Raw genomic sequence first — 10,095 nt, forward strand, 5'->3', positions numbered from 1 at the left:
AGCAGGAATTCTCCAAGCCTCTGTGAGAGGCCCTTTCACACCTGGTAGCAGCAAGCTGGGCCCTGAGCTTCCTGCTGGCAGCATGGGTACCATGAGGCGCCCAGCTGCCTGGGTCATCTGCCAGGGAACGGAAGGTGCTATACAACCACCTGGGCACATGCCAGTGGGCCTTCCTAGACATCATTTTTCATACAAAGAGGCGAATATTTCCTCCACTCCAGGGGGTGGCAAAGTCCTTGGGCTCCAACCAAATCCCTGTCCTTGGCTTCCAGAAGACACAGCCAGAATCTACAGGGCGGAACGAAACTAGGTTTACAGTTGTTCGTATACAAAATAGTACAATAATTAATCAATAATACAAGAATAAACTCTGTGTTTTGAGTACTCACAACGGTAAACCTACTTCTGCCCCATCCTGTATTTCCAGCTTCCCTTGCAGTTAGGATATGGCCATCTGACCGAGCTTTAACCAACAGAGTAAGAACAGAGGTAATGCAGGCCTGGCCCCGAACACCCAGACACCTACCCAGACTCACACTCTCTCCATCACACACTTTCTCACACACACATTGGAATGGAGACAACCTACAGGGCAACTTGAGGCCTCCACCATGGGTATGACAAAGGCACAAGAGGGAAGGTGCCTGGGTCCCCGAGTCACCCCCTGGAAGAGCCACCTGCTGAGGAACACTCACTTCAGAAGGCTACATGAATAAGAACATTCTCTTTCATTAGGCGACTGAGATCAAAGTCTGTTACAGTAGCGAGCCTCACAGATTCATCGAAAATCTTTTTAACTTTCTATTTTCAGATCCTCCCATTTAACATGTGCTCCCGCTCCTTTACGTGGGGCAAAAACCAAATTCCTTCGAGAGGTGAAGCGGGGTGATATCTGAGTTGCCGATGGTCAAATTATGTAAGTGCCGGCCCTGCCTTCTCTCTAGGAGTAAATGTCTCCAGCCTGACCTATATTTGATGTCACTGCCCCTGGCAAGTCGGGGCACTCACAGCTGTGATCCTCACAAGTGGAGGGAAGGAAGCCCGACTCCAGCGACCAACCGCACTGTGTTCCCACCCCCCACCCCACAGAGCTGCAGCCTCCCTCCACTGATATAAACACCCCACCTTTACACAGCAGGGAGCAAGGGAAGGGGTCCCTGAATGGGCTTCAAGGGAAAGGCATAGCCAGTTGGTTGGAAGAAAGGAAGGGCTTAATATCTTCCTCCCTACTGCTTCCATAAACTGATTTATTGGGAATCGGTCAGACTTCCTCTCTCCTACAGGCAGCTGCCCCAAGGCATCCTGTCGAACAACGAACCATATATTTGCAAAGGACATCATTCAGAAGCTGGTACAAAGAAATGAATTGAACGCTGTTGGTTTTTTTCCAATAACGATGACAGAATAACCAATGGATGTCACATTATGCAGGATATGGAGACGTGCTAATGATTTTTCACATTACCTATTTCCAACTGACATCTTAATTCTAACCTCCTGCATCAGATGGGGGAAAATAATCGTTATTTCTACTACTTCCTAAAATAGTTTAAGTGCAAATGCACAGGCTTGAATCATGGGCATGAAGGAAGACTAATAATTTAAGACCAATAAAGACATTTAAAAACTCTATCATATTTGGAGGGGGCAGTGGGAGACTGATTAAAAAATTGCAACAAACTATACACAGGTTCTTTCAAGATGGCCTTGAAAGACAAGTTAGTTTGTCATAAACAGTTAAGAGCTGTCCATACGGCATTAAGAAGGGCAGTTTCTGTTGGTCAGATCCCCTGGGAGGAGAGAAATTACATTAGGTTTCCTGCAGGGTTATGGCTGTGCCGGGCACTGCTGTTTGGAGCTTGCAGCTATATCTGAAAGTCACAGCTTTCACTCCACATGGGGGAGTTAACCATATTCCTAGGTTAGGTTTCATTACACCAAGTGAAATTGCCAGATCAAATCCTGAAACATTCTTCAAAGGCTTTCCTTTTGGAGAAATGAATAGTGTGTTCTTTTTAAATTAATGCTGAGTTTCAGCATGCAACCTGATGTGTAGGTGGGCTTAATTATATACAAAGAGCATATTTTATTTGCTATGTTAACAAACCAAAGAACGTGCTGGAGAGAGAAAGGGAGAGAATGAGGAACAAAATCCAACCCAGGAAGGGAGCCATCTTAATTCTCATCAGGACTGGGAGCCATGCAAGTGGCAAGCCCCTTCCTTGGAAGGGCTGAGGACAACACTGCCCACTACCATCCTTCAGAGAAACCCCATCGCTCTAAAAAGAACATACAAGCGCACTCATAGACATACCTGCATGTACACACATATGTACTCATACCAATACCCACAGACACTCACACCTGCACCCATGCATTCCGATACACTCATGCTCAGACGTGCTCACATTCATAACATCTCTCTTGAACTAACTCATGCATTCACACTGTAGACACACACTCACATATGTGTACACACATGCACTTACTTCCACGCATGCACACAGAACAGCCATTACCTACTTCTGCTTTCCAAGTCTTGCATCTCTGAAGGTTATTTGTCTACACCTGTAGCCTTTAATCCCCCCCTTCCCAATCTACCTGATATAGTTTCATTAGGTTCAACTTTAGGACCTAAAAGTTGAAAACATACTTTTCACTTTGGGAGCAAAGAGGAATGGGATCTAGGAGCACACCCACAGTCATGGGCCAAACTCAGCAGGAGCAGAAATACAAAGGGAAAGGATTGGGGGGGGGGGGGGGGGAGCTCATTAAAACTGACAAATTATAACCAAATTACAAGAGAATTACAAAGAGAAAAAATGCAGTGAAATAAATCCTTTGAAGAGGAACTTTTGCTAGACAGGCTGCTCCAGACAAAGAGCTAAATTATTTCATCTAAATGTAAAAGAGAAAAAGAAAATGACAAGAGGAAAGGGTCTTCTCACATCTCTCAACTACCTGCTCCTCAATTAGGTGAGCAGAGATTCCCACCACTGCCACCACCACCCCCCACCACCAAGAGACAGAGATTCCAACACTCTAGAAGGTATTAAACTGTCATAGGGCCTGAAGGGCTCATCATCAACCATGAGACAAATATATTCTAGTATATAAGAACTTGATCCATTATTAGCCCTATGCAGGCATACAATACAAGTTTCATCTCAATTACCAGAAAAACTCAATGTGGCCTGTCAATAGCAAAATCATTTGGCTAGCCTTCAGACATCTTACAGATATATAAACAGAACCACTGATGAAAAGAATTGCTGATATTTACAGAGCACTTTCTATGTGTCACCCATTTAACTCATTGACACCTCCCAGCAGTCCCAGGAAGTAGATGGGATCATAACCCTTTCTACAGATGAAAAAACTTCAAGTACAAAAACACATGCTAGAGACCTTCTCGAGAGGAACCAATGGGACTAGGTTTTAATCAGGCTGTCTGGCATTACAGCCCATGGCTCTAAACCAGCAAGCTATTGTGTGCTGATTAAAATAAAGTTTTCACTGTGAAGATGCAAAAACAATAGGGTCAAAAACACAGATTGCAAAATGATAGAAACACAAGAAGACAATAAATAAAACAGAGTAAGAGATGTTAGAATCCTAGTGCCCAGAATTTGACAGATATGCAGAAAACAAGTAAAAAAACAAAACAAAACAAAATGGATTCAAAATAATATAATCACAAGTTTTAAGTTTTACAAATAATTCTATACCCCAATGTATACCCCAATGAAAAATATGACTTTTTAAATGTACATGGAACATTTGCAAAACAGTCACACAAAAAAATCTAACATTTAAAAGTAGAAATTTTACTAATCACATTCTTTAACTATACTTTGGAGCAAATAAGTAGTTAGTATGTCAAAGGCTTAAATTTTAAAATAAATAGTATTAGTTTAAATAATATAACATAATATTATATATCATATATTTTATTTTTATATTAATTATATGATATAACATCATTGTAATTAGGAGAAATATGGGTGAATATTTTTTAATTGTTAAGGTGGGAAAGCATCAGGAGAGGAGAGTAAAAACATTAAAAATGATTGACTCCTATTTCTAAATAAAAAGTGAAAACATCTCTAAAGTAAAAAAATAATCCATAAATGAAATTAAAAGGCAACCAACATAGTTTTTTAAATTTTTAAAAATTGCCTTGCCTTTAAAAACAACAACAACAACAACAACAACAAAAACTATGCCTTACAGTTTGGGTCAGCCCTGCTTCTGAATCCACTGGGGAACTTGTTAAAACTATGGATCCCTGATTCCCAACCCACACCTAGAGGATCAGAATCCTCACGGACCACACGTCAGGAAATCAGGAATGAGAGCTTTAAAGTTTCCCTAAATCACCTAACAGTGTAAGCACCAGTACAAAACCAGAGGCAGGATAAGACCTCACAGTGTTATTCCTCGCCCAGCTTTCTTCTGGCCTGCCAAGCTCTTCCCCCCAATCATTCACTCCGAAAACATCTGAGCACCCATGTACCCATCCAGTGAGTGGAACATATTACTTAGGTACAACCCAACCTCACTTGGTCTTGGTCTGAAAGCTCCTGTCACAACCGCCCATGCAGTGGGTTACTTGGCTCTCACTTTGAAGTGTTTTTGAGAAAGATTTAAAGAAACGTTGCAAAATCACCTGGCTTAGAGTTTCTGCATAATCAGATCATTGACTAGCGCAGTGGTTCTCAACCTTGGCTGCACATTAGAATCACCTGGGAATCTTTTTAAAATCCTGATTCCTGGGCCTCATCCTCCGGAAGTTCTGTTTCTTTGTTACTAATGTTGTGGCCCCACCCCATAAGTTGAGAACCACTGGGCTATCATCATGCAGGTGCTAGAGGGGCCCCAGGGAACAGACTGGATGAAGCAACTGAGATTAAGAACTTCCAGCCCAAGCAGCTGCTGCCTCAGGCTCCCCACAAGGTTTGCAGCACAACACTTGGACTTGACCTACGATGAGATCAGATCTATTTTTAAGGACTAGGTGATTTAATACCAAAAACACTTGAGACCTAACAAATATCAATACAGGCCTGCAGAATATTGCCACCTCACCTTCAGAAATCCTATTAACTTGTGAGTTTCCGGTGCCTTTAGGTGAGAATGTCACACTATTGTAAGCAAACTGTAAAATGTCAAGATGTATCTTAATGTTCACAACTCGTATTTCCGTCCTCGCCATCCACATGCAGGGAACTTACCTAGGGGTCCCTGTCACAGGCTGAGTCTTGATTCAAGTCCCTGCTTTGCACTATACGCTTGAACACACACACAAAGAAAGATTCTGATAGTTGCTAAAACCCTGGGGTAAAGGTGGGTGGGCATTCCCCACCAAGGTGAAGACAGATGGGATGCTGGCCTGCGGTGACCAGGAAAATAATTCAGATCAGAAGCCGGCCCCTGTGCTAAGTTTCTCCCCCGAATCTCCAACTGAGTCAGGCCCTAAACTCCACTGCCCCTGCATCCAAGTGTCCTTTATTCTTCCCTCGGGGTGACAGCAGGAAGAGTGTGATTTGGTCGTGAGAGGCCTGACCATAGCCTAGCCCTGTGCCTTCCAATCTCGACCTGCAGCAGAATCAGCTGCAAGCTTGTTAACACACGGGTTCTGGGGCCGCTCCCCCAGAGTCTCTGATTAAGGAGGTCTGGGGAGGAGCACGAGAGCTCGATCTCTAACAAGGGCCCAGGTGAGGCGGCGGCTGCTGCTGCCGGTAGGACCACGCTTTGAGAACCAGTGGTTCTCATTTCTGTGACGAGGTACTTGACCGACTCTCAGCGTGGAGGCCTGCATCTGAAAGAGCAGAAAGCCAGCTGATACCCTTCTGCAAACCACTCCACCATCCCTGTGCCTAACGGTCTGCCTGGTTATAAAGCGAGAACTTCCAAAGGCGCAGATCACATTTCTCCAAGCAGACAGTGAATCGGACCTGCGGCTCATATTGCATCCTATCAGCAGTTTAGCTCATTGACTACAAGGCCAACAAGACAGAACTTAAAACAAAGGCCTGTGTTTGTTCTTGTTTGGAGGCGCCATGGAAATACTTGGAACATAACCCACACCTGGTTCTCAGTGTGGTCAGCTGTGCACAGGGTCTTCGATATGGATAAAGCATTGTGGCTACATTCACTTATTTTGTGGTTAAAGAAAAGAGGATCTATGTAAGCCCAACTTTTTGAAGAAGTTAGCTTTGATTCCAAAACTAAGTTTTATTTCCAGGAATTCACTCGTTTCTTTTCTTTTTTATTTATTTATTTAGCTGAGTACCTAGACCAAATGAGGCACTGTGTAGGGACAAAGTCCCTCTGATGGGGGAGGGAGAGTGGAGGAATGGCACCAACAAACAATAAAATATTCACTAAAACAGTTACAACACTACAGCTGTGCAAAGTGTCTGGTGGTAAGAAAAGAGTAGAATGTGACCTAGCTTGGGGATTTCCAAGGACAAAATATAATATAGCCACACAATGGAATACTACTTAGCAATAAAAACAAAACACTGATCCATGCTACAATGTGGATGAACCTCAAAAATACTGTGCAAAGTAAAAGAAGCCAGATAAAAAGGATTACCTGTCGTATAATCTCACTTATATTGTTGTTGTTTGCTTAATCCCTTCACCTTTTTCACCCAGCCCCACAACCCTCCTCCCCTCTCTCACTGTTCCTGGCAATAGGCCAGAATAGGTGAAAGTGCCAGAATTATTGTGAGGTTTAACTGACAAGGCCTGTTAATGACCTAGGAATTCAGTGTTAGAAATGTTACACTTGAGATGCCTTTAAAACTCCCAGGAGATATCCATTAGCAATTGGATAAATGGAGCTGGAGCCTAGAGATGGTCTGATCTGGAGATATGAAGTTGAAATCATCTGTAAATACATAGCCACTGAAGCAAAAGGCATGGACAAGTTTGCATAGACAGAGAACACAGGGAGGGGGGAAGAGGGGGCCTGGGACTAAGACTTGAGGAACTCTAACATGAACCAGCAGACTAGAGAGAAACCAAGACAGAGAGAGGGAGGAGGAAAACCAGAATCCCGAAAGACAACATTTAAAAAAGGAGGGAGTGATCAATTGTGTCAAATGCTAACAAAATGCCCACAAGATAAGAACTGAAACATGCCATGATACACTGATCTGGATATTTCAAGACTCATGGATTCCCATGACCCTACTTTATTATGAAGCAAATCAGTTCTTGTTGAAGTAGCAAGCCTATGAGAGGTGGGAAAAGAATGTCCGTTATCTTCCAAATATGGACTGCCTTCATCCACCGTTTCCCAATTACCATGTTCATTTTTACTGGGAACAGTGGGGCGATTACAGGGTTGAAACCAGGGTATGTAAACTGAGCTCCAGCACTGATTAACTCGTGGTCTGAAACCAGGTGTGGCAGGGACAGCTGACTACCTACCCAATATCCATTTCTCCTATCTCTCAACTCAAGAAAACCCCGACTTCTAGCTGGGCCCAACGCACTCTGCCAAAATACATTTCCCCATCTTCCTTTCAGCCAGATGTGGTCATTTGATTAAGTTCTAGCTAATGAGGAACAGTGATGGATTCGACTCCTTCCCTCCTCCACCAGCTTTTTTTTGGGGGGGAGATGGACATGATGGCCAGAATTCCAAACTCCCCCTTGGACTTTGAGGGCACGGCCAGACCTTAGAAATGGTGAAACATTCAATTAAAAGGAGCCTGGACCTTTGAAATTTGTGGATCACAAATCCACTCTGAAAAGCTTACCTCTAAACTTGTACGTGACACAAAAATAAAGCCTGCACATTAGAATTATGAGGTATTGTAGACTGAATTTTCCCCCCCAAAATTCCTATGTTGAAGCCCTTAGCTTCAGTGTGACTATATGTGGAGATGAGACCTAGATAGAAGGAATTCTGATTAAATGAGGTCAAAAGGATTGAGTTCTTGATATGACAAGTAGTGTCCTTGTAAGAAGAGATGTCAGAGAGCTCACTTTCTCTCTGTGAAAAATGGTAGCCATCTACAAGCCAAGAGAAGAGGCCTCAGAATAAACTTACCCTGCCTGCACCTTCATCTTGAACTTCCCAGCCTCCACGAGTGTGAGAAACAAAGTCCTGTTGTTTAAGCCGCCCAGTCTGTGATATGTTATAGCAGCCCAAGCAGACTGGTGTACCTGGCGACTTCTTCTAACTCCCAATCCGCGGCATGCACTTTGACCACTTACCAAGACTCAGCTTTTAATAGTTTCTCCAAGCTCCCCAGGTGACTGTAGTTGCAGCCGAATTTGAGAACAGATGGCAGACTCCACCTTAATGCAGATCTACTGAACACAGCTGAACATAAATCCTACACATCAACCCATTTGACTCATCTTCCTCTACCTGTATGAACATCTTTAAAACAGGATTATAATGCTTATTAGTTCCACAAATACTTATCAACCCTCCTATATGCCAGATGCTAAGGATACGCTGGTAAACAGGTCACAATTCCTGCCCTCAAGAAGCATAGAGTTAGATTATCTGAAAAGATACATGAATTTGTTCCATGAGCAAAAGCAAGAAATTATGTAACTACTACAGTTATTTGGGGGTAACCATTATACAGGACCCAGAAAAAGTAACATGGATGAGTAGAAATCTTATCGCCATACTACATGGAAGTTCATAACCTATTATAAATCTAAATAGTGTCTCAGAAAGCACTCAGTAATTAATTGCTGAGGATAACTCAACATTATTACTACACTCTCATTTCTTACATGCACACATATACACACACTCAGCATCAGAAGCTATGCTTAGTCAATTAAACTGAATTTAGGTCATACTTTTGTGATGATGGGGTGATTACTCAAAATCTCTACCTCTTCAAACAAACTGATGACTGCCAGATGGAGAGTTTTGGGGGTATGAGTGTAAAAAGTGAAGGGATTGAGAAGTAGAAATTGGCAGTTATGAAGAAATCACGGGGATGTAAAGTACACTATAGGGAATATAGTCAACAATATTGTAATAACCATATATCATATGGGAACTAGACTTATTATGGTAATCACTTCATAATTTATTCAAATGTTTAATCAGTATGTTGTACACCTCACACCAATATATTATTGTGCGTCAACTGTAATTGAAAAAATAAAGGAATTATTTATTAACTAGTAGCCCTGTGCACAAATCCGTGCATGAGTAGGTTGCTGCCGCTTACCTCAGCTGGCCACCCCGCCACCACTCTTAGCTTGCTGCCCCACCCTCCTGTACCTCTCCACCGCTTGTAGCTTGTAGATCGGTCGAGATGTTACAGTGTCCCAGCTAATTTGCACATTCCTCTATTATCATATTAGATTATGCTTAGTATAATCTATACTTCGTATGTATGATCATCAGGAACAAGGATGCATTCAAGAAACTCAAACTCCAAGAACTGTACGACAGAAGCATAAATGAAGCATTCACCATTGTTCATAAAACTTTCAAAACACAAATCCCTTTAGATCCTCACATGATTGATCACCATCACACTGTATAGAGGATAAAGGACTATTTCATCATTTTTCAGACTTCACATAAGAACAATAATTACTCCCCCCAAGGACTATTTAAGATTATAGCTATTTGAGGATCAAATGCTGTGGGTTCTAAGCATAAAGACCACACATTCCAGAGGATCTAATCAAATGGAAACTTCTCATATTTTTTGCAAAGAATAGCATTATTTCTTTACAAATCTATGAATTTTTTATCTCTGCTTCCAGTTCTCATCAATCTTTGTGAAAACCAGTACATCTGAAGGCTCCCTCTTTGGAATCCAAGCCTGGAGATAATGATTTTTTAAAAGCATTAAATAAGATCACCATGTACTCCTGATTAAAATCCTTGAATGGCTTCCCATTGTATTCAATGTAAAATCCAAAACCCTTTATAAGCCTAAAGATTTTGCATGTCCCAGCTCGGTTCACATCTGTTTCCTCAGCAAATCTCCTCCTCATTCCTTCTGCTCCTGCCACACTGGCCATCTTCCTGATTCTTTCTCTTTCATGCCTCAGAGCTCCCATCTTGTGTTCCCCCTGCCTGGACACCTG

The sequence above is a fragment of the Myotis davidii genome, unplaced genomic scaffold, assembly GCF_000327345.1.
Source record: "Myotis davidii unplaced genomic scaffold, ASM32734v1 scaffold395, whole genome shotgun sequence".
Classification (NCBI taxonomy): Eukaryota; Metazoa; Chordata; class Mammalia; order Chiroptera; family Vespertilionidae; genus Myotis; species Myotis davidii.